The 26,235-nt window shown below is 48.1% G+C and overlaps 1 long non-coding RNA gene across 1 annotated transcript; it reads left to right on the plus strand.

Moving 5' to 3' along the window:
- The first annotated feature begins 977 nt into the window (after positions 1 to 977).
- Positions 978 to 26,235, plus strand: LOC141096369 (uncharacterized). Its single transcript, XR_012233674.1, has 3 exons — positions 978 to 1,105; positions 6,836 to 6,974; positions 26,177 to 26,235. It is a non-coding gene; the product is annotated as an uncharacterized lncRNA (long non-coding RNA).

The following is a 26,235-nucleotide window of genomic DNA, read 5'->3' on the forward strand; positions in this document are numbered from 1 at the left end:
CAAGATCTCCCACTTAAAAAGATGAGAGAGGCCTGTCATTGACATCATAGGTAGTCCACAACTGTGAGAGTCAAAATGAGAAAACAAATCCAGAAAATCACCTTATCTGATTTGGCAAGATTTATTTAGCAAATTATGATGGAAAATAAGTATTTGGTTAATTAAAAACATGCAAGATTTCTGGCTCTCACAGATGTGTATCTTCTTCTTTAAGAGGCTCCTCTATCCTCCACTCATTACCTGTAGTAATGGCTCCTGTTTTAACTCGTTATAAGTATAAAAGAGATCCCTCCCCGCAGTCGCTTATGATTTAATCACACTGCAGGGCTGGGAATCTTGGGCATGAGAGCCGCAGATAACTTCTGCGCATGCCCAAGATACCCAGCCCCGCAGTGTGAATAAATCATAAGCGACCTTGGGGGCGGGATCTCTGGCTGCATGCCCCAGAACACATACTACAGCGCAGGCGCCAGGATTTGAAAAGAAAAATGAAGAGGCAGAGCAAACCACGCAGGAAGACATGAGTGATGGATGTGAGGTGTCTCGGTCAGATAGGGAAAAACTTGCCCCCCTGTCAAATATCAGGTATGTCTGACCAATTTTAAAAAAGATTATTTCTGCAGTGGAAGGTACCCTAAATAAAAGAGCCACCTTGACAGAATGCAGCATTAGTGCTGCACAAGGTGGCTCTTTTACTTAAAATCGCCTGGAGGGGGTGACAGGTTCCCTTTAAGTGGGAGAACTTGCACCATTGGTCTCTGACTAAATACTTTTTTTCGCCACTGTAGATCATATTGGGGATCAATTGAGCTATTGAAGCTGTAGCAGGCATGATAAACTAGCCGTATCACTTTCAAAGAAATCTGCATGAAACCTTGTTTAAAAAACCTAAACATAATGGAAATTGTAAGACCATTTTCTAACTGTATCTAGACTTTTTTTTGTTTTAATCTTTTTTTGCTTTGGTGTAGGTTTTCCTAAACTTCAAATCCTGCATAGAGATGTTGGAAATTGATTACCTGTCTACAAAAGAGAAGCATCGTGACTTGCAGCTTCAGATATACAGGACAGGAAGCCAAAGAGTAGGAGAGTTCGATATAGAGAGGTACTCGTGTGATCTAACATAGAATCTGTCAAAAGCAACCCTATCCGCTCCCCAACAGAAACCATGGGAATGAAGGTCTTGAAAATACAAGTAATTAGATATGTCCTATAAGCACTGTCCAATGTGGAGAAACCCTGCTCTGAATGTATATGCTAATGAGGCTAGATCTGCATTCAGGGCGGAGCTATGCACAGCATCACTCCCATCCATTACTTGATCGACAGTTTAACTCTCTCCCAGACTATTGCACCAGAGGGTGGTGCTGTCAATAAAAAAACACTTATCGCTACAACATCATTGAGGATATTGCTAAGACATCAAAGAAAGAAAAAAAATATGTATCACAAGTTGTTCTATATTATGAATCATGCGGATTACATTTTTTTGGTATTAAATCTAATTGGATCTAATAAATCACATAATGATATTACATGGTGTATGGGCTGTCTAATTAAATAGTTAGATGTCAGTCTGATGATCTATTAAAAAGTCTGCATGTTAGCCAGACTGTACTATATTCATACTGTATATATACTATATTCAGGAGAAGTCATTAATGTGATTTACAGAAAGAAGAACCTTAGTGTTCTCACCCACTACGATACCGATTTCTCGGCTCTCTTTAAGTATTATGCCTCCAAAATGCTCTCCCCTTACATACAGTATTATACGACCGCAGCTAATTCTCCAATATGAACACAATTTGATGACCCTATAGTGACCGCAGCATACAGTATGATGTCCCACCAGCTCCCTATTTGTAGTATGAGAGCCCATTGCTCTCTACATTCGGTATAATAGCCCACATAGCTCTTTAAATACAGTATGATGTCCCACCAGCTCCTTATATGTAGTATGAGAGCCCTGAGAGGCCACTGCTCCCTACATTCAGTATGATAGCCCACATAGCTCTCTAAATACAGTATGATGTCCCACAGCTCCCTATATGTAGTATGACAGCCCACTGCTCCCTACATTCTGTATAATAGCCCACATAGTTCTTTAAATACAGTATGATGTCCCACAGCTCCTTATATGTAGAATGAGAGCCCACTTGTCATGCCCGCCATGTCTGATATGCCGCATGACCCCTGGAGCACTGTGCACGCGCACCTCTCTGTTATATCTTTCATGTCCGTTATGCTGCATAATCCCTGGAGCAGTGTGCACGTGCACCTCATGACTGTTATGTTGCGTCACTCCTGGAGCAGTGTGCATGCGCACCTCACCTCATGGCTGCATGCCGTTGCTGTGTGCGTGCCCGTCCCTGCTCTGCCTGCTGTGGTCGTCTCTATGGTCCTGGAGACCCTGACCATGTGACCTTCTCTATGGTTCAACAGAATCAGATCCAGCAATCGTCTCTATGGTCCTGGCGGTCCTGACCATGTGACCCTCTCTAAGGTTCAGCAGAATCAGATCCATCAATCGTCTCTATGGTCCTGGAGGCCCTGACCATGTGACCATTTCTATGGTTCAGCAGAATCAGATCCAGCAATCGTCTCTATGGTCCTGGAAGCCATGACCATGTGACCCTCTCTATGGTTCAGCAGAATCTGATCCAGCAATCCTCTCTGTGATCCTGGAGGATCTGAACCGGAAGTCCTCCTGGTTCTGACCCGGAAGTGCAGGTGCTAATGCCCTGTATCTGACTGCCCCTTCCTATGGTCGGGGCCTGAGTATCGTGTTGCTTCCCTGCATGGCTGCTTGTCCTGCTGGGTCACTCCCTGTATTCTGTGCCCCTGCACTCTGCCCTGTTGTGTGTCTCTGCACACGCTCTGTGCTTGTATTCTGCCTCTTGTCTCGTGCCATGTCTTGTGTTGTCTTTTGTGCCATGTCTTGTCCTTGCTATTCTTTGCCTTGTTGTACTTCCTATGTTCTCTGCCTTTCCCTGTTTTTGCCATGTCTTGCCTTTGCTATCCTTAGCCTTGTAGTACTTCTCACGTTACCTGTCTTTGCCTGGTTTTCCTTACTCTGTGCTATGGTGCTCTCCAGCACATTTCCTGGCTAGTCTCAAGGTTCTCCCTTGACCCGGCTCTGGGCTTCGGCCTATGCTCCGCTGCTAGCCCTATAAGCTCTCTGACCAGGCTCTGTGCTTCTATCTACATTCCGCTCCTTGTTCTCTACCCTGCCTAGCTTTGTCTTGCCTTGCCTAGCCTTGTTTCTTCACGTGCCCTTTGCACGTGCCTGACCTTCTCTCACCTGCCTGTTTGTGCCTCAGCCGTGCTCGTCGGCCAGTGACTAAGCTGTGTCCACCTGTTTTGCATCAGCTGTGCTCACCTCATTCTTGCCCGCCGGTCTGAGCCTCAGCCCGACCAGCTAGCCAGTGCCCCAGCCGTGCTTTGGGTTTCCTTGCACCCACGCTGCCCCGCACTGTTCATTGTGTGCCCTCTTGCACGCACAGGCCCTATCCTGAACCCTGGCATGCCTGCTAGCACACGCAGGCCCTTGCCCTAGCCTGAACCCTGGCGTGCCCCTCTGCACACGTAGGACCTTAGCCTGAACCTCGGCGTGCCCCTCTGCATGCGCAGGACCATGTCCTGAACCTCAAAGCCCAATGTGTTCCCTAGCACGTGTGGGACCCGCTGTTAACCATGTACCCTGGCCTGCCTCCTAGTACGGCCAGGACCATTCTTTGTACCGTGCCCCTGGCGTGCCTCTAGCACGCGCAGGACCTTGAATCTTGAATCCTGGCGGCTTCCCTAGCGCACCCAGGACCTTGAACCTTGAACCCTGGCGTGTCACCTAAACACGCACCATGCCTAATGTGTTGAACCCTTCCTTGCACCTTGCCTTGGACCCTGGCGTGTTCCTAGCACGCACCCTGCCTTGCACCTTGTCTTGGACCCTGGTGTGTCCCTAGCACACACCCTGCCTTGCACCTTGCCTTGGACCCTGGCGTGTCCCTAGCACTCACCCTGCCTTGAACTTTGCCTTGGACCTTGGCGTGTTCCCTAACATGCACCATGTCTGGAGCTCTGTCGTTCCTCCTCGCCTGAACCCTGGTTTGCCTGCCAGACACCCGGAACCTGCGATCGCTGCCAGAGATCGTAAGCCCGACAACTTCGGCACGATGTTCGGAGCTGATGTCTGCAGCCTGATGCCCTGATCCTGTCGATTGTTGCCAGCTGTCTGGAGTCCGATGCCATCGAGCCCTTGCCTGTACCCAAGCGTGCCACCTGGACATACCATGCCATGGACCTTGGCGCGCCCACACACGCACCTTGCTGTGTTTCCCCTGTTATCACGTCTTGCACCTGATGTTACCCTGAGTTCGCCTTAATGAAGATACCTTGAAACCACGCCTTGTCTTGTCTTGTTTCCTGCACGTCTCTTGTCATCAGACACTCACACATTGTGTCTACCTGAGCCGGCCATCTGGTTCCAGCAATCGTGGTGGCTCACCCCCTTGGTCTTGCCTCTGACACTCCCTGTATAGGGGGTGGTTCCTCACAAGGTCAGCTCGCCCTCGGTGGGTGGGTGCCACGACCCAGAGGGTCCACTCTGGAAAACGACTCAGCAAACGCTGACTGTCACACCACTGCTCCCTACATTCAGTATGATAGCCCCCATAGGTCTCTAAATACAGTATGATGTCCCCCGGCTCCTTTTATGTAGTATGAAAGCCCACTGCTTCCTACATTCAGTATGATAGCCCACATAGCTCTCTAAATACAGTATGATGTCCCCCCAGCTTCCTATATGAAGTATGAGAGTCCACTACTTTCCTATATGTGTGGCGCCCCTGAGGCTTCAGTCGCCACAGAGGTACTGCACCTTCTCCTAAGGTGTGGTACCCCACCATCCAGGTAAGGTGGGAACTCCCTTTCACATTCCAACATCTGCGCCCCACACACAGGATAGTTCAGCAGGGACCCATCCATGCTTTATGCTGGAAAGGTCATAGGATGGCTTTTGTGGTCCCTGGCTTCGTAACATGAGAGGTGCTGGGGAGGCGGGTGGAGTTAGATATAAAAGAGAGGGAAGGTGTAGGATTTCAGGTCAGTCTGACAGAGGGTCAGAGATAAAGGAAGTCACTCAGACAGGAGTGAGGATCCCTGGAAGAGGGAAGAAGGAAGGAGTGCTGCAGCTGCCCCAGTGAGCTGGGCCAGCTGGCACGGGAAGGAAGAGAAGGAGAAAGAGACGTAGACTGGAGACTACAGATTCCATAAGAGAGAGAGAACAGATCGGAACGAAGGAGAATAGAAGGACGGAGGGAAGCAGGTTGAGTAAGAGAGAGAACCCTTCCAGTCCAGAGCGCAAAGGCCGGGGCCCGGTCCCCGAGGTTGATTGGATCTTTATGTCCGGCAACAGACACCGGAGGAGTAGTGAGCCACTAACGCCTTACTCCCATCATAGACTTGGGCCACAACAGCAACTGGATAGTGAGCCGGGACGCAGAGAGGAGTCCCCGAAGCAGGCTACAGCTGTCTGTCATACAAGTAGAGACTAGGAACACCTAGAGAGAGGCATTCCAGGGTAACTAAGTACTGGAGTGCTTCGCACCTAAAGGCGCATTGGAGGAGTCGTTCAGTGAGGTACATATTGGCGGAGTGTGGAGGGGAGAATCCTATCCTGCCTGGAGGTTGACTGGGGCCCTGACCCGAAGAACACAGTGCGGAGGCAGGCCGTTGTGTGAACTGCAAACAGTGAGTAAAGCTTTGGAACCGCCGCTGCCCTGGGTGTGAGGGGCGACCCACATGCAGTATGTTGCCCACACAAATCCTCTATATACGGTATGATGGCCTCCACATCTCCATATATTCAGTATGGTGGAAAAATCCCCTTATATATGGTTTCATATCCCCATAGCTCCCCTATGTACAGTAGGTTACTGTGAACAATCCTGCTGACAGGTTCCCTTTAGAAACACTAATTTAAATAAATAATCACTTGTACATTTTTTTATTATTTAGAAGTATCACGTTACTTATGCAATTAATCTTCAAATATTAACATGCATTGATTCTAAAATAGTTTAAAAAATAATCGAAAGCAGCATCTGCACGATCGATTCTCCTCCATGGTATGTACAAATTATGTTTTTTTCAGGTGAGTTTGGAGCTGGTCTGTTCCGTAACCTGATTAAAAAAAAGCACTTAACAAAGAAATGAACATGAGCATTTCTATGTAACAACGACTTGCTTTGCATGTGTCCAGTATTTTAAGCATCTTTTAATCGATTCAGCTTTCCAAAGACGCCAAGCGGTTAAAAGAAGTGACCGCACTATTCTCCAGGCGCCGTCTGCTCTGAAGACACTCTATACTGTATAATACAAGCTAATGGGAAGGAGACACCCGGACATCTTTTTGATAGTTTTGTCCAAATTTTTGCTTCAAAACCTTCTATCAGTTTGTTCATTGTTTAATGGAATTAAAGAAGACATCTCAGAAATGTTGGAAAAACGCTCAAAGAAAAACACAGCAGCCAAACATTGGAAAATTACTTAGGCAATGACAAAATAAGATACTTCAGGTTTACAAAATGCAATGTTTTTAGAATTTTTTTATTTATTGTTTTTTTTTTAAATCTTTTTAATCATGCCATCAAAAGATCCCATTTTTATGGGATTGTAGAATGAAAAGGGTTTCATATTTGGTGTGGTTTATACGAATTTGACCAAAAGGGGCACACCTGTGATGTCTTGGGGTATTCCCTGTCACATTGGTGGATTCATTTCTGGGAAATTTGCAAGAAACTATGGCTTATGCAATCTTTTGGATTTGTTGTAGAGAACTGGAAGGACAGATATTCAGACTAGGAATGTTATTGGAAGAAATACAAGAACAAATGAGTAAAAGTGATGAGAATGAAGCCGAGTCTGCATCTCTGATCGCTTCGAGCACATCATACGTATTGTCTTCCACTCAGGTAAAGAAATTGATTTTAATGGTTTATTGAATACATAGTGCTACTATTAAGGATATTTGTAAAATTTCACTAACAATGGCATATATTGTATAGCAGGGACTGATGAGAGTGATGACAATCTCAATACAGCACTGCGGAATATGTTGTTATGTTGGCACCATTTAGGCACCAGAGAACAAATCCATGAATCAATTAAAAAATTCCATATGAAAAAAAGTAATGTTGAATTGAGGTGTGTAAGTACAGTATAATGAAGCAACAAATATCTTGCTCACTTCTGCTCCTTAGCCATCTGTAGTATTCTCTTGTCAAGTATTAGTGATATATTTTATGGCCTTTATGGCTAAGTGTACTGATAGGAAAGGGTCGCCGCTCATTACCTCCTCATCACTCTCCAAAGGATTGGACAGGTGAAAAACTCAACACCACAAAAAAGACATTATATTTTTTCAATTGATAGGGAAAAATCTGTATTTTAGTAAAATAATCTTTATTTTTATATAGCGCTAACATATTCTGCAGTGCTTTACAGTTTGCACACATTATCATCACTGTTCCCGATGGGGCTCACAATCTAAATTCCCTATCTTGCAGAAAAGATCCCGTCTTCACAGGTGATTTGAATAAAAAGGATTTTTTCTTAGAATACAAATTACAAGTAAAAAGGTGTCGATAAACATAATACATAAAATAGACGTGGGTCGCCCTCCCAGGGCTGTGGGGTACTTGGTACCGGGCCGGTGTCGGCGGGATGTGTCACAGCAGCGGTGACCCGGTCCGTGGCCCTTGGCACCCAATTAATAGGGGAAGTTTGAATGGTGGAATGTAGTTGATTAAAGGAATAGTTCGTGACGCCACCTGTGGTGTTCGGCAAGTGAGATGTTAAGCCGACGCTGCATGCAGTTCCTCTGGGACTGGTGGTGTGGTGCAGCCAAGATGGTGTAGCTCCCCACAGGTGGAGCTATAGTCCCAGGGCAGTGTAGATGTAGGGGTAGAGGAGAGGCACAAGCGGTGTAGGAGCTGGTACCCCAATGTAGTAGCACAGGGTGTGTTAGCGCAGGAATAATTGGAGGACACCAGGGCATGTAGATCCAAAGCTTTACTCACAGTCTGTAGTACACACAGGTGCCTGCCTCCGTGCTGTGTCCTCTGGGTCGGGGACTCAGTCTACCTCCAGGTCAGATGGAATGCTCCCTTCCAACACTCTGCCAACATGTGCCTTTCTGAACGTCTCCTCTTATAGCGCCTTTGGTGTGAAGTACTCCTAGTACTGAGTTACACTGGAGTTCCTCCTGACAGATGTTCCCAAGAACCATACTTGTACGGCAGACAGCTGTAGCCTGCTTCGGGGACTCCTTACTCCTGAGTCCCGGCTCACTATCCAAGTTGCTGTTGTGCCCCCAAGTCTTAGATGGGAGTAGTGCATTTACAGCTCACTACTCCACCGGTGTCTGCTGTAGGACCATTAGTATCCATACAACCTCGGGGACCGGGCCTCGGCCTTGCGCTTGGAACTTCTAGGCACGTCCTCTGTTCCCTTTTACTCCTTCATTCCGTACTAGTCTCTCCTTTTTATCGAAGATCAGGTTTCTGTTCAATGTCTTTCTCCTTCTTTCCTTTTCCGTGCCAGCAGACCCAGGTCACTGAGGTCTGCTGCAGCACCTCCTTCCTCCATCCCTCTCCCAGGGATCTTCTCTCCTCACTCTCTCCCACTGACTGCTGACTGACCTACTGACTTACTGACTGAAATCCTAAATCTTCCCGCTCTTTTATGTATTCTAACTCCACCTGCCTCCTAGCACGTTTCGTGTTCCAAGCAGGGAGCCACCAAAGGTGCACTGCTACACTCCAAGCAGGGAGCCGCAATGTGGCTTTGCTGAACTACTGTGTTGTGTGGGATGCAGGTGATGGAGCGTGGTCAGGAGCCTCCAACCTAACTAGATGGTGGGGTACCACACCTCAGGAGGAGGTTCAGTACCTCTGTGGCAACTAAATCCTCAGGGGCGCCACAGACGCATATGAAGACCCCTATGAGCATGAGAAAGGGCTCTGACCTGCATTTGAGGCTGTGTTCACACGTAGCTTTTTTTTCGTTTTCGCTGTGCTTTTCTACGTGCCAAATCACCGCGAAAACGCAAAGAAAACGCATCCCATGCAATCCTCTGGGATTCCGCAATGCTGTGCTAATGCTGCGGATTTTTCCACTGCGGGATCACATAGCGGAAAAATCCACAGCATCCTTATTCTTTTTGCGGAATCGCGGGGATTCCGCACCCATAGGATTGCATTGAAACGCTCATTTTTCGCATGTGGCTATGCCCACCATGCTTGAAGTGAGTGCTTCATGTGCGGATGGTACCCAGGGTCTGGAGGAGGAAAGACTCTCCTCCATGCCCTGGGTACCATAATCCTGTAAAAAATAGAATGAAAGTAAAAAATATTGTCATTCTCACCTTCCCGCCTCTCACCACGCTCCTGGCATCTTCCGGTCCCAGTAATGCTTTGCGCGAATGACCGCGCATTATTTTTTTAATCATTTTTTACATCTTTTACTATTGATGCTGCATAGGCAGCATCAATAGTAAAAAGTTGGTCACACTTGTCAAGCACTATGTTTGACGAGTGTGACCAACCTGTCAATCAGTTTTCCAAGCGATGCTACAGATCGCTTGGTAAACGCTAGTATTCTGCAAGCTAATTACGCTTGCAAAATGCTAGTTTTTCGCGGGAATTCCGCATGCGAATTTCCCGCGATCTTCCCGTGGCGGGGAGTTGCAGAATTGCAGCGGAAATTTCCGTGGCAATTCCGCACGTGTGCACATAGCCTTAGTCAGAATTTTGGCTCACAGTCATGGATATTCTACATGTGTCCAGACCACAAAATGTTGAACATCTGCAATAATTAAACAATGCAGAAGCAAAACATAATCAATCAATGATTGCAAAAGACTCAGAAGCATCTAGTTTCTGTGAGATTATCCATAGCACAGCACTGTACAGAACATGACTTTTGGATATGGGACAGACCTCACACCATCTTAAAACCACCATAACTACAGTAAACCTAGACACTGGAATAAATACACAAACCACATTATTTTGGTTGTCAAAATGGCCACAGCTTTATTTAACCCCTTTCTGCCATCCGACGTACTATCCCGTCCATGGGACCTGGGCCCCTATGCCCATGGACGGGATAGTACGTCGGCGCGATCAGCGGCGCCCACGTGGTGAGCGCCGCTGATCGCGGCCGGGTGTCAGCTGATTATCACAGCTGACACCCGGCACAATGTGTCAGGGGCGGTCACGGACCGCCCCCAACACGTTAACCCCTTGGGGGTTAAAGGGAAGCATCGGCAGGGAGGGGGCGCCCTCCGTGCTTCCCTGAGCCCCCCACGGCAGCGCAATGTGCAGCGCTGCTGCGGGGGGCTCCTTTCCTCCAGACCCCCGAATCCAAGATGGCGACGGGGGCCTTCGGGGGCCTGAGGAAGCTGGCTTCCTCAGTGCCTGCAAAGCGCAGGCATGAGGAAGCCTTCTGCAGTGCCTGTGTCAGATCGCTGATCTGTCACAGTGATCTGTGATGTGACAGATCAGCGATCTGTCACAGGACAGTGATGGCCCACCTGGGACTATTTAATAAAGTAAAAAAAAAAATAAAAAAAGTGTTAAAATAATTAAAAAAAAATCGCCAAATAAATTAGAAAAAAAAAAATATATTCCCCCAATAAATCCATTTTTTGGAAATAATAATAAAAAAAAACAATAAAAGTACACATATTAGGTATCGCCGCGTCCGTAATGACCCGCCCTATAAAACTGTCCCATTAGTTAACCCCTTTAGCGAACCCCTTAAAAAATAAAAATAAAAAACGAAGCAAAAAATAATGATTTATTATCATACCGCCAAACAAAAAGTGTAATAACGCGTGATCAAAAAGACGCATATAAATATCCATGGTACCGCTGAAAACGTCATCTTGTCCCGCAAGAAAAGAGCCACCACACAGCATCATCAGCGAAAAAATAAAAAAGTTATAGCTCGCAGAATAAAGCGATGCAAAAATAATTATTTTTTATATAAAATAGTTTTCATTGCATAAAACCGACAAAAACATAAAAAAACGACCTAAATGAGGTATCGCTGTAACCGTACTGACCCGAAGAATAAAACCGCTTTATCAATTTTACCGCACGCGGAACGGTGTAAACGCACCCCCCCAAAAGAAATTCATGAAACGCTGGTTTTTGTTCATTCTGCGTCCCAAAAATAGGAATAAAAAGCGATCAAAAAATGTCACGTGCCCGAAAATGGTACCAATAAAAACGTCAACTCGTCCCGCAAAAAATAAGACCTCACATGACTCGGTGGGTCAAAATACGGAAAAATTATAGCTCTCAATATGTGGTGATGCAAAAACTATTTTTACAATAAAAAGCGTCTTTTAGCGTACGACAGCTGGCAAATATAAAAACCGCCATAAATAGTAAATCAAACCCCCCGATATCACCCCCTTAGTTAGGGAAAAATAATAAAATTAAAAAAAAAGTATTTATCTCCATTTTCCCATTAGAGTTAGGGTTAGGGTTAGGGCTAGGGTTAGGGTTAGGGCTAGGGTTAGGGCTAGGGTTAGGGTTAGGGCTAGGGTTAGGGCTAGGGTTAGGGCTAGGGTTAGGGCTCAGATTAGGGTTAGGGGTGTGTTGGGGTTAGGGTTGGAGTTAGAATTGGGGGGTTTCCACTGTTTGGGCACATCAGGGGCTCTCCAAATGCAACATGGCGTCTGATCTCAATTCCAGCCAATTCTGAGTTGAAAAAGTCAAATAGTGCTCCTTCCCTTCCAAGCTCTGCCATGCGCCCAAACAGTGTTTTACCCCCACATGTAGGGTATCAGCCTACTCAGGACAAATTGCAAAACAATTTTTGGGGTCCAATTTCTCCTGTTACCCTTAGGAAAATAAAAAATTGGGGGCAAAAATATCATTTTTGTGGAAAAAAATGATTTTTTTATTTTCACGTCCGAGTGTTATAAACTTCTGTGAAGCACTTGGGGGTTCAAAGTGCTCACCACACATCTAGATAAGTTACGTGGGGGGTCTAGTGTCCAAAATGGGGTCACTTGTGGGGAGTTTCAATAGTTTAGGTACATCAGTGGCTCTCCAAACGCACATGACACCCGCAGACCATTCCATCAAAGTCTGCATTCCAAAACGTCACTGCTTCCCTTCCGAGCCCCGACGTGTGTCCATACAGTAGTTTTCTCCCACATATGGGGTGTCAGCGTACTCAGGCCAAATTGGACAACAACTTTTGGGGGTCCAATTTCTCCTGTTACCCTTGGGAAAATGAAAAAATTGGGGACTAATTGATCATGTTTCTGGAAAAAATACGATTTTTTTATTTTCATGCCCTGGCATTATAAACTTCTGTGAAGCACTGGGGGGTTCAAAGTGCTCACCACACATCTAGATAAGTTCCTTAGGGGGTCTAGTTTACAAAATGGTGTCACTTGTGGGGGGTTTCCACTGTTTAGGTACATTAGGGGCTCTCCAAAGGCAACATGACACCCGCAGACCATTCCATCAAAGTCTGCATTCCAAAACGTCACTACTTCCTTTCCGAGCCCCGACGTGTGCCCATACAGTAGTTTTCTCCCACATATGGGGTATCAGCATACTCAGGACAAATTGGACAACAACTTTTGGGGTCCAATTTCTCCTGGTACCCTTGGGAAAATAAAAAAATGGTGACTAAAAGATCATGTTTGTGGAAAAAATACAAATTTTTTATTTTCACGCCCGGGCATTATAAACTTCTGTGAAGCACTGGGGGGGTCAAAGTGCTCACCACACATCTAGATAAGTTCCTTAGGGGGTCTAGTTTCCAAAATGGTGTCATTTGTGGGGGGTTTCCACTGTTTTGGTACATCAGGGGTTTTCCAAACGCGACATGGTGTCCGATCTCAATTCCAGCCAAAAACGTCAAATGGCGCTGCTTCCCTTCCGAGCTCTGCCATGCGCCCAAATAGTGGTTTACCCCCACATGTGGGGTATCAGCGTACTCAGGACAAATTGCACAATAACTTTTAGGGTCCTGTTACCCTTGGAAAAATAAGAATTGAGGGTGAAAAGATAATTTTTGTGGAAAAAATATGATTTTTTAATTGTATGGCTTTATGTTATAAACTTCTGTGAAGCCCATGGGGGTTCAAAGTTCTCACCACACATCTAGATAAGTTCCTTAGGGGGTCTAGTTTCCAAAATGGTGTCATTTGTGGGGGGTTTCCACTGTTTTGGTACATCAGGGGTTTTCCAAACGCGACATGGTGTCCGATCTCAATTCCAGCCAAAAACGTCAAATGTCGCTGCTTCCCTTCCGAGCTCTGCCATGCGCCCAAATAGTGGTTTACCCCCACATGTGGGGTATCATCGTACTCAGGACAAATTGCACAATAACTTTTAGGGTCCTGTTACCCTTGGGAAAATAAAAATTGGGGTGAAAAGATCATTTTTGTGGAAAAAATATGATTTTTTAATTGTACCGCTGTACGTTATAAACTTCTGTAAAGCCCTTGTGGGTTCAAAGTTCTCACCACATATCTAGATAAGTTCCTTGGGGGACTAGTTTCCAAAATGGGGTCACTTGTAGGGGGTTTCCACTGTTTAGGTACATCAGGGACTCTCCAAACGTGACATGGCGTCCAATCTGAATTCCAGCCAATTTTGCATTGAAAAAGTCAAACGGCGCTCCTTCCATTCTGAGCTCTGCCATGCACCGAAACAGTGGTTCCCCCTCACATATCAGGTATCTGCGTACTCAGGACAAATTGCACAATAACTTTTGCAGTCCAATTTCTCCTGTTACCCTTGGTAAAATAAAAAAAATTGAACCTGAAGTATTTTTTTAATGAAAAAAAGTTAGATGTTCATTTTTTTTTAAATATTCAAAAAAATTCCTGTGACGCACCTAAAGGGTTAATAAACTTCTTGAATGTGGTATTGAGCACTTTAAGGGGTGCAGTTTTTAGAATGGTGTCACTTTTGGGTATTTTCTATCATATAGACCCCTCAAAGTGGCTTCAAATGTGATGTGGTCCTAAAAATAAAATGGTGTTGTAAAAATGAGAAATCGCTGGTCAACTTTTAACCCTTATAACTTCCTAACCAAAAAAAATTTTGGTTCCAAAATTGTGCTGATGTAAAGTAAACATGTGGGAAATGTTAGTTATCATGTTTTTTGTGTGCCGTATCTCTGTGATTTAAGGGCATAAAAATTCAAAGTTGGAAAATTGCGACATTTTCAAAATTTTCGCCAAATTTCCGTTTTTCTCACAAATAAACGCAAGTTATTTGAATGAAATTTTACCACTAACATGAAGTACAATATGTCACGAGAAAACAATGTCAGAATCACCGGGATCCATGGAAGCGTTCCAGAGTTATGACCTCATAAAAGTACAGTGGTCAGAATTGTAAAAATTGGCCCGGTCATGAACGTGCAAACCACCCTTGGGGGTGAAGGGGTTAAATCACAGAATTAAAACAATCAGAGTAGGAGTCAGGTGAAGTGCTAGTTCCTAGTACATTGGGATTCACAAGTACTGTGATACCCCAGCTGTCTGACATATAGCACCAGGACAGACAGCCATAAAGGGGCGACACGCACTAGGGGCCATTCAAGCAGAGCCAGTAAACTTTCAGAGCACCAATTACTCTATTATGCTCACTCCTGTGCTTATTCACCGTGCCCGCCCCTGATTGACTCAACCATTACGATATCCACCATGGGGTTTTACATCAATCATTCCAAGCAACAAATTACACTTTTTAGCCTTTTTTAATTTAAACGTCTATTTCAGTTTGGTAAGCTTATTAAGTAGATGCCCCTGCAAAAGCATTAAAAAGGGAACCTAGCTTGGCAAACTTCCGACTCACAAAGAGTCATCCTACAGTGCTCAAGAGAGGAAAAACACCTGTTGAGGAAATATCTAGGGAACCATGGCTGAAGGAGTTGCCCATCCCTTGGGCATAGAAGGTTGATGCTAATGTTAACTCTTTATTGTCATTATAGAATTGGACCTGGTGTAGGTACGTGAGCCGACTGGGGGGTGGTCCTCTTACTGCCGCGAACAGACTGAGACAGAGACTGAAGTGCATCCAACAGGTCCTCTTTATTGGCCATCCTCTCGACGACCTGCAGCACCACACAGCTGCCGCACAATGAGCTCCGCACACAGGCCCGGGTACCTTTCCCTTTCTTCACACCTCCCTTCAGGCCGTTCCGCCGCTCTTCCATGGTGTCGATGGTCTTCACTGCTCCTCCGCAGCTCCCGGTCCCTTCATCTGGTGTCCACTGCTGTTCTTCATCCCGCCATCCGGCAGGACCAGCCTCCAGGCCCTATGGTCCTGCAGGGAGGGTCGGCAACAGTTCCTCTGGCGGCTGCTCCAACACAGCCTGGACCACGGGCGAGCGCTTCTCTGTTTTCTCCCCTGGCTCCAGCCCCGTGGGTCCAGCTATCAGGGACTCCATCTGCTGCTGATCTCCAGGACGGGTTAGTGCTTGCTGTGCTGGCAACTGATCCCAGCTCTCGCTGTAGTCCTTTAACGTGGGAGGGTACCCAGCTTTCCCAGCAATGTTCCAGGGGTGAGCTCGGCTTAGATGCCCCCAACAGTCCAATTTAGCAGCAAACTCCGGCGATTCTTTTAGGCACTTGTCTGCCACAGCCCTCCTGCAAAGTCCTTTTCCGCTCCGGATACGCCTGATGAAAGCCAACAATCCGGCACACAGTCCAAGTTTGCAATCCACAGGGAAAATCTTCAACCAGTTCAGCTTGGGTCCTTTGGATCTTCAGTGCAGGCTTACCGCAGAAGATGGTGTATTGGCGGCGATGATCCTGCCGACTACGCCAAATGTAGGTACGTGAGCCGACTGGGGGGTGGTCCTCTTACCGCCGCGAACAGACTGAGAGATTGAAGTGCGTCCAACAGGTCCTCTTTATTGGCTGTCCTCTCGATGACCCGCAGCACCACACAGCTGCCGCACAACGAGCTCCACACACAAGCCCAGGTACCTTTCCATTGCAGCTGGCTCGGCTGTCGTTGAGGAAAGCACTAGCGGGTACAGTTGACTCTGCTGCTGTTGAGGTGAGCACTGGTGGGTGCAGCTGGCTCAGCTGCCATTGAGAAAAGCACTGGCGGGTGCAGCTGGTTCGGATACAATACAGGGACTTGAGAACTGACAAGCGTGTAAGGAACAAACTCACAACATTGCACAGGCACCTCCATGTTGGAGGAGGTGGTTTAAATAGCAAGTGACCTTCAGCTATTGGCTGGGGACACTTTAGAGGAACGCGTGTGGCCCCTTTTAGAAAGATGAAGTGTGCACTCACCCTAAGCACAGTGCCCGTAGACCTGCTAGGAGTGCACGCACACTGGGCAGCAGCAGCAGACCCAGAAGGAGCAGGACGGGAGCCTCGGCAGTGAGTACCCTGATGTCTCTGCAGGGAGAGAGATACTGCAGGCAGAGATGTGTGCGCTACACCCTGGACTGGCGAGACCCACAAAACCATGTTTTTTCCCTGGTGTGTCCCATGTAATAAAAGACAAGACACATATTTAACCAAACACTTTTTTTTTTTTTCTTTTAATGGGTGAAGGTCGGTCACAGCAAAAGGGGCGTGCACAACATGTCAGTATTCTGGTAAGGAGAGGGAGAGGGAGGGAGAGAGTGAGAGATTTTCATGTCCTGGGAGGGAATCTGCAGCAGCGGGACAGCAAAATAGAAGTGACATGTGCACAGCGGATATAGTTTTCCATAGGTTTACATGGTACTGTAAACCGCATGGAAACTGCTGCGGATCCGCAGCAAAATCTGCAACGTGTGCACACACCCTTAGGCTGGGGTCACACTGCGTTATGGCAGTCCGTTAGACGGGCTGCGTATCAACGCGGCATAACGAGGTGTAACGCAGTCCGTTAACGCTGCCATTAACCCCCATTATTGGGCGCATCGCCAACGCATGCCATAATAGGCATGCGCTAGAGATGTGCCGTTATTCAGTGACGGACGTGGGCCGCAGTGTCCGAGGCTCCGTCACCGTGATCGCGTTATACTATAGTGTTAACGCAGTATGAATCTGGCCTTATGATATAACACATTGCCCTGTGCTGTGACTTAAACACCAAAAAAAAACATATCAATCAAAACACTGTGAACAAATAGAAGGTAAGGGAGGGAAGGTGGGACAATGCAGCTCACTGATGTGAGAAGAGAGGCAGGAAGAGGCTGGTACATCATTTATAAAGGGGTCACATAGGGAGGAGAAACGGGAAGTTGTCATATTGATTAACAGGAAGGGAGGGGATAAGGGGAAGCAGGAACATTGGGACACAAACTTTAACCCCTTGTACATGGGAACATCAGTCAGGAGGCATCCAATAAAGGATTGAAGTGCCCCTCACCCTCATCACAGTAACAAACCAGGCACAAGACATACGGTGCTCCTTCCTCTTAAAGCAGCATCACTCTTTCTTAACCCCTTTACGGCCGCTGACGTATTATTGCATCAGCGGTCGGTGTCCCCTGCTATGAGGTAGGCTCTGGCGGTGAGCCCACCTCAAAGCCGCAACATGTCAGCTGTTATAAACAGCTGACATGTGCTCGCAATAGGCGCAAGCGGAATCGCGATCCACTTGTGCCTGTTAACTAGTTAAATCTCACTGTCAAACGCTGACAGCAGGCATTTAACTAGCTTTTCCGGCCGCCGGGCCAGAAGTTAGTGCATCACCAACCCCGTCACGTGATCGGGGGTCAGCGATGCGTTGCCTTGACAACCAGAGGTCTCATAGAGACCTCCATGGTTGTTGCCGGCACATTGCTATGAGCGCCACCCTGTGGTCGGCGCTCATAGCAATGCAGTAAATCTGTTACAGATAGGCGATCTGAGCATCGCCTATATGTAGTAGAGCTGATCAAGTATGGCATGCTTCTAGCCTCCCATGGAGGCTTTTGAAGCATGCCAAAAGTAAAAAAAAAAAGTGTTTAAAAATTAAAAAAAACCCTAAAACTTCAAATCACCCCCTTTCGCCCCAATCAAAATAAAACAATAAAAAAAATTCAAACCTACACATATTTGGTATCGCCGCATTCAGAATCGCCCGATCTATCAATTAAAAAAAAGGATTAACCTGATCGCTAAACGGTGTAGCGAGAAAAAAATTAAAAACACCAGAATTACTTTTTTTTGTTGCCGCAGAATTGCATTAAAATGCAATAATGGGCGATCAAAAGAACGCATTTGCACAAAAGTGGTATCATTAAAGACGTCAGCCCGGCACGCAAAAAATAAGCCCTCACCCAACCCGAGATCACGAAAAATAGAGACACTACGGGTCTTTGAAAACTGCTCTTTTTTTTTTTTTTTAGCAAACTTTGGAATTTTTTTTCATCACTTAGATAAAAGAGAACCTAGATATGTTTGGTGTCTATGAATTTGTAATGACCTGGAGAATCATAATGGCAGGTCAATTTTAGCACTTAGTGAACCTAGCAAAAAAAGCCAAACAAAAAACATGTGTGGGATTGAATTTTTTTTTGCAATTTCACCGCATTTGGAATTTTTTACCCGTTTTCGAGTACATGACATGGTAAAACTAATGATTTCGTTCAAAAGTACAACTCGTCGCACAAAAAATAAGCCCTCACATGGCCATATTGACAGAAAAATCAAAAAGTTATGGCTCTTGAAATTATGGGAGATAAAGACGATAACGACATACAGTTATACAAGCAAAGCTGTAGGAGTTTAAGGTCCACTGCTCCCAAAGTCATGCTCTCCTCTACTTTCAGGTGTCTAACAGTACCTGCAGGCTTAGGCTAGTTTCACACTAGCGTTCTCGGGTGCACCGCTTAGCTCCGCTCCCGGCCGCGCCCCCTCCGGCCAGCTCCTCCTAGGATCGCATGATGCTGCATGCAATCAAGTACGCTGACCATGCGCTGGTCGTGTGCTGGTATGATTTTGCTGGCGCTGCGCCTAGCGCACAAAAATGCAACACAGCACGTTTTTGTGCACTGGGCGCAGCGCCAAAAGGGTGCAGCGCCAGCAAAATCATACCAGCGCACAACCAGCACACGGTCAGCGTACCCAACGCTAAATTTACGGTACGCTGATCGCATGCAGCGTCATGCAATCCTAGGAGGAGCTGACCGGAGGGGGCGCGGCCGGGGGCAGAGCTAAGCGGCGGCCCTGCGCCTGAGAACGCTAGTGTGAAACTATCCTTAGCATTGTTTTTGTTTATCTGAAAGAAAACCTGATTTTATAAAGCTGATATATAACTGTTTTTGTCATGGCTGTGTTGTTGGGCGTCCCAGGACTAGGGGCTCCTTTCCTGTCTTTAGTGCTAGGGGCGCCCTAGCTCGCCCTATTCCACAGATTACTTCTGATGGTGAAGACGCCAGGGCCCTGTACTTTGACTTAGCTCCAGAATCTGCCCTCAGTCTGTACCCTTTCCCGACCCAGGGAAAAGAGGAGTATTAGTGTACTGTAATACACCAACCAGACTTACAAGGTAATATGAAGAGGGATAAAGGAAAATGCCAATCATATAAACATACACACACAAACAACAGAGGTGAAACACTGGGGAGTGTAGGATTGGGGAAAAACAGAGCAGGAGAAGAAAGGGAATTATCACACACTCAAAACCTAGCAACCGTCACAGATAAATACACCAAATGCCTTCTCCAAAGATAACCAACAACAACCTCCAGCCATGCAGGATAAGTTACTCTGACAATGAGTGCTAGCCAGGGCCCATTTTATATAGGAAATGGGAGTGGCTAACAGTGCACAGCTGGGAGCCTAGAAGTTGGTATTGTCGAGCAGTTTACCTCAGGGGAGACCAAGCAACTATGCCTTCCCCCGTCACCCCTGTGTGATCATAAAACCCCACCACCCCATTACCGGCGCCCACTAAGACACGGACACAAGTATTTCCTTTGGAATTTTATGGCCACAGCACAATCTCAGACCACACGATAGTGACCCCCCAGTATAACAGCCACAACCTTAAGCAGTCCTGCTTAATGTCCTTGACCAGCTCCCGAAACGGCCGAACCGCCAGATCGTTACCCCCAGCGTGAATAGCGAGAATATCCGGTGCCCGGTCCAACCGTGTGCATTCGTGGATCTCCGGCAACACCCTTTGCCACACCAGGCCCCTGAAACCGAGCCACCGTACCACCGCCACAGCCCTGGGAATCCCCAGCTGTCTACCTTCGTTCCTGACATTGGCCTGCAATGCTCCCCAATAAACGAAGGAGTGACCAAAAATCCAGACCTGGAGCGGCTCAGCACCTGAAACAGAAAAGCAACACTAACAGAAAAATATACCTGCAGCAAAAAATTTAAACACCAAACCACCCAGGTTACTATGCGACCCATGATCAAGACCACCCTTACCCCCCTCCCCATTACGAAATTAAGGACGAATATAACTGCGGTACCGATCAGACCTCCACCCGCCAATGCTCCGTATTAAAGCCGGACCCAGACCACGTACAGCCGCTTCGGTCGCCGCCCCTATCCGGAATGAATGAGAAGCAAAGCGGGAGTCATCCAATCCCAAATACCGAATGGATTTTTTAAAAACTGCGCCAAACTGATACCGAGACAAACTGTCCCCGTCTGCGTGGCACAACAAAGAACCGCTCATACTGGGGCGAAGCTCACAAAAACTCCGCAAACACTTAACGGGACACATTAAGGAACCCGACACGCCACCCAGCACCACTCGGCGGCCTCTCCTGGACTGGTCCGTTTTGGACCGCCGCAGCCAAAATTCCACACCCCGTGAAGTCAATACCACATCCCTGGCTAATAAGCCACCCATCGACTTTTTGTTAGGAGACACAAGCTCCCTCACTCGCAAAGCCCAAAAAAATGCGATCGAGAAAGCCAGGCGAAAAAACAAAACTTCGTATTGGACCGAACAAACCGACTCCAGAACATGTCCTAATTGCTCCAATAAATTGAACGACACTGGCCGTCTTAAATCGCCCCCACCTCTGAAACGGCAAAAACCTTTTACCGCCTGCTTGACCAAAAATGACTTCGTCAAATCCCTGCTCCCGCGCAACCGAAAACCAAAAGACAAACCCACTAATAAGCGCGTTACCTTTGCACGAGACCATCCCTCACTCGCACCTCGCCCTAACCAAGCCAAAAACATTCCCTCCTGGTCAAGCCTGGCCCAACTAGTTTGGCCGGCCATAAGGACCTCCTCCCACATCCGCCACACTGTCCGATACGCCTCCCAAGTTTTTGGTGCCAGAGATGATTCCTCCGTGGCCATTAAGCCACCCTCCACATTTCCTCCGGACAGGTTAGACCCTCGATCTCTGCATCCGGAGCCAAAGAACGAAAACAATCCCACTGCGAACGAGAGAGAGTCAGCTATCTCATTCTTGACGCCAGGAACGTGCTTTGCGGTCACATGGGCATTCAAAGACAAACACAATAGCACCAATTGCTGTAACACTCGAACAACTGGAGGGGACGACGCGGTAAGGCCATTAATCGCGCTCACAACGCCCATGTTATCGCAATTAAAACGCACCCGCCGGTTCTTGAAATCCTGCCCCCACAAATGAACCGCCACCAGTATTGGAAAAATCTCCAACAACATAATGTTACGCACCAGACCACCAGAGACCCAATTTTCGGGCCATTGAACCGCGCACCATTGTCTTCTGAAATAGGCACCAAAACCTATCCCGCCAGCCGCGTCCGTAAACAAATCCAATGCATTGTTACCAACCACCTCATCCATTACCAAAGAGCGACCGTTGTACTTCTCCAAAAAAGAGCCCTGAGCTCTGACGACAATCTAACAAAATGGTGGGGGGCCCGAATCCCCGCAGTAGCGCTAGCCAGCCTACGCGAAAAGACTCGCCCCATTGGCATAACACGACAAGCAAAGTTCAACTTCCCTAACAGCCACTGAAGATCGCGTAACGATAATTTTTTCAAGCGACGTGCTCGCACCACTTCAAACCGCAAATCCGCCAGCTTGTCTTCGGGCAACCTGAACTCCCACTCAACTGTATCGATGACGATCCCCAGAAAACACAGACATGTGCTAGGGCCCTCCGTTTTACCGGGCGCCAACGGGACACCGAAACACTCCGCCACCCACTCAATGGCTTTCAAAATCCTGAAACAACGCGAAGAATCCGCCGGACCAACACACAAAAAGTCGTCCAAATAATGAATAACCGAATCGAAACCGGAAACGTCACGCACGACCCACTCGAGAAAAGAACTAAACGCCTCGAAATACGCGCATGACAACGAACAACCCATAGGTAAACACCTATCCACAAAAAAACTGCCTTCCCAAAAACATCCCAGCAGCTTCGCGCTCTCAGGGTGAACTGGTAACAGACGAAAAGCGGATTCGACATCTGTTTTCGCCAAAAGGGCCCCACGACCACATTTCTGCACCCACCGAGCCACCTCGTCAAATGAAGAGTATACCACCGAACAAATCTCCGGATCAATACGGTCATTAACCGACCTCCCCCGTGGGTAAGACAAATGTTGAATAAGCCGCAACTTATTCGGCTCCTTCTTCGGAACCACCCACATAGGGGAAACCACCAAGTCTGGAAAAGGAGGAGAAACGAAAGGGCCTGCCATGCGGCCCAGCGAAACTTCTTTTTGGGTACCTATTTAGATAGGGAACCATCCTTTCCAGATTCACCGGAGTCTCCCCCTTGTGAATTACCACCCCCGGTTCTGGGCTTCCCTTTCTTAAAACACTTCGACGCTCCATGTGAGGCGCCATTACAATTAGAGCAGAGGTGTTTGAATTTACAACTGGCCCCCAACTTACACTGGCCGTCATTAAACTGCCAACACACCCCCGCCTTGTGCGTTCCTGCTTGCCCTTGACTTCCGCCACCCGAAGAACCGGCGCTACTCTGGACGGTGCTTCCAGCCCCCCCATGAAAGGAGCTCCCAAACTTATTTTGAGCAATCACCCGCATCCACAATCCAATATCTTTCTGGTCCCAGCGAATAGCCGGACGCACAGCCTTCCTCTGACGGAATTGCTCATCATACCTCAGCCACGCCTGGTCGCCATACACTCTGTAAGCCTCCCCTATCGCATCCAGGTAACAAAACAGTGCTGAACAATTGTCAGGGGCCTTTTCCCCGATAACGCTTGCCAAAATAGCAAAAGCTTGTTGCCAATTCACAAACGTCTGAGGAATCAGACGCCACCTGCGCTTTTCTTCTTCCTCTTTCTTGCTGTCCTCTTTTTTGCTTTTATCTAAATTACACTTCTCAAGAGGCAGCAGCGAAAATATTTCGACAAATTCATCCTTCCAAATCCGCTCCTTCACCTCTTTTTTTAAGTGAGCACCCAACAAACCTTTAAAGCAAACGTACACCTCGCCATGTGCCTGATCATCCAAATGCACATGACACTCCTTCTCCTTCTCAGTTTGCACCGACACGGACACCGCCTCGCCTGAGCGGGGGCCCCCATCTCCGACCCGCTCTGGCCGGACGACCCCCCAACCTGCGCCCCGACCCAAGCTGCTACGGGCGACGACCCGCCCAAGCCCTGCTCTAAGCGTGACAACAAATTATGCACGTCCGCAAGCATACCACACACACCCCCAGCCGAACCTGGGCTGCTCAACCCTGCCCCACCCCAACACTACTAGCTTCAGCTAAGGGCCCTCTTTCTACCATTGATGATGACCCAAACGGATGACACACAGGGGACACGGAAGCATACTCACCAGGCTGTAAGGGGGCTCTGTGCCCTCCAGCCGGAAAGCCAGGATCCCTCGAAGCCTCCAGACCCTCACGACTCCAGGTGGCGGACTTGCCGGCACGTTGCTGACCCTAGAAGCTCCCAGCAGGGAGGCACGGGGTGGGAGGCCTGAGCCCTTGGACCGACCCAGGCTGCGGCACCCCGAAACCAGATGACGCCTGGCTCCACCCGCTGCAGGCTCCTGCCGGTGTGCCGTGCTGTCGCCGCTGGTCGTCCTGGGCCCCCCACGGTAACTGGGAGCCCGACAGTGTCCTTCTCCCTCCTCTTCTCGCAGCAAGCACTGACCCCGCCGTGTTGCCCGTCACATCTGCCGCGGTGGATCTGAGAGCCCCGGTCACCATTTCCGGGGCAGGCGCAGCCGCGGGCCCAGCACTGCGGCGCCCCCTCACCGCTGGGGGACACTAGAACAGGCCCTGCCGCCCGGCAGGCCGCCACGCTGCCGGCGGCTAACATCAAAGTAGCAGGGGAGGCAGGCCGCGCGGCCTGCAGATTACCGCCGCGGCCCCCCGAAGCTCCAGGAGAGACATGCTGCCTGGCGCGCGCTGGCTCCGCCCCCCTCCTAGACCGAGGTGGAGGCCCAGACACCGCCGCAGGGCCTCACCGCACCCGTGGATTCCTCCCAGGTCGCGACACGCTGGAAGTGGAAGTGCCTGTCGCGCGACTGGAGGGTCCCGGGAGGGGCTCCTGCGGCGACGCGAGGCCCGGGGAGCGGTGTCAGGTGAGAGCCGTTCTGGAGGCCTCACCCGACGAGCTCTGCGCTCCCTCACCTCAGCCTGCCCGGAGGGTCCAGGGAGCAGGCTGGCGACTTGACTCTCCAGCCACCCAGGCGGCTGCGACAGCGCTGCGGCCCGCAGCTGGTTCAAAGCGTCCTCCACTCCAGCCATCCCGGTGAGTATCCCTGACTGCGTTGCTGCTGTGGAAGCGGGAACAGAGGGCTGGCACACCCCCGCCCCTCAGTTAAATACCCCTTGGCTCCCCCTCCCTGCTAGCAGCTCCCCCCACTAAACCCTCCACCCCCCCGTCATGATGGTCTCCGCCCACGCCTCCTATGGGGGCTTGGGAGGCTCATTCCGGCCATTTTCTTAAGGCAGGAAAGCTTCCAGGAGCTCTCAACTGAGCAGATTAACCCCTGCACTGCTAAAAGAAATTTACACCATTTAATATGTAGGTGAAGTGCTTCTAATCAGTGCAGGAGTAAGGGAAATCAAAAGCTGCGTCTTCTGTCTCCTCTCTGTCGCAGTAAATCTGTGACTGTTATACAGTATACCATGTAATATAATATATTGGCAACTGATTATTTATTGTTAAAGCACTGTTTCCATGGTGCTGCACGTACAAACTACATAGATAAATTACAGTGACAGACTGGTACAGAGGGGGAGAGGATCCTGCAATCAGAGGCTTAGGCTACTTTCACGGCTATTTTTAGAAAAAACGGATCCGGCATAAATTTTGGAGAACTGTAGAAACGGATCCATTTTTCTGCCGGATCCGTCTAGCAGGTTATATCTGTTTCCTGGGGGCTGGCCAATTGGATCTGAGCATGCGCAGACTTAAAAAAACGGATCTGGTGGCTGGATCCGGCGCATTCCGGCGCAGATAGACTTTCATTGTGGCAAAAAGCTGGAAGCGTCGGATCCGGCGCTTCAGGCTTTTTCGCCGGAGACAAAAAACGTTACAGTAGCCGTTTTTTCCAGATGCCGGAATGAGACAAGTAGCCGGATCCGGCAAAAAACGGATGAAACGCAATGCCATCCGGCGCGATCCGGCGCTAATGCAAGTCAATGGGGAAAAACTGGATCCTGCATTGCATTTCGCTGGATCCGGTTTTACAAAAAAAAGCCGGATCGCGCCTGACGTAGAAAAACTGATGTATGAAAGAGGCCTTACAGTCTGCAGAGATTATATTGGTTATTTTCTTTTTCTTAATCTACTAACAAAATCTTTGTGTACATGACCAGTTTTATAAGATTGGTTTCTTTCCCCTGGATTCGGGACGATGGGCAGCGCAGATTTAGGCTGCTCCAAACTCTGCACATTATGAGAAAACTTTGGTTTCCTCTAATTGACCATGCATTATCCTTTCTTCTCTTCTGAGACCAGCGGGCATCCAGTCGGTAGAAATGAAGGTGGCAGATGTCCAGCCTGTTGGCACATCACTGGATGGGAGCACAAGTTATCTGGCACTCCTTTGCTATCTGCCACAAATCATCCTTTATTTTTGAGTTGTGAACAATAACAATACTAATTTCTCATTGCTTTCCTAAATTCAGGCATAGCACGTATATTTAAAGATTCATGTAGTAACGAAGCTATCCTAAAAATCCAAACCATGGGTTGTGTTGTTTTCATATGTGCAGGAGACTGAGGATGTTGGCGACCCAACAACAGGCAGCAACACTGACAAAGCAGTCACATG

This window comes from Dendrobates tinctorius, unplaced genomic scaffold (assembly GCF_039654945.1).
Source record: "Dendrobates tinctorius isolate UK_male_01 unplaced genomic scaffold, ASM3965494v1 ptg000074l, whole genome shotgun sequence".
Lineage (NCBI taxonomy): Eukaryota > Metazoa > Chordata > Amphibia > Anura > Dendrobatidae > Dendrobates > Dendrobates tinctorius.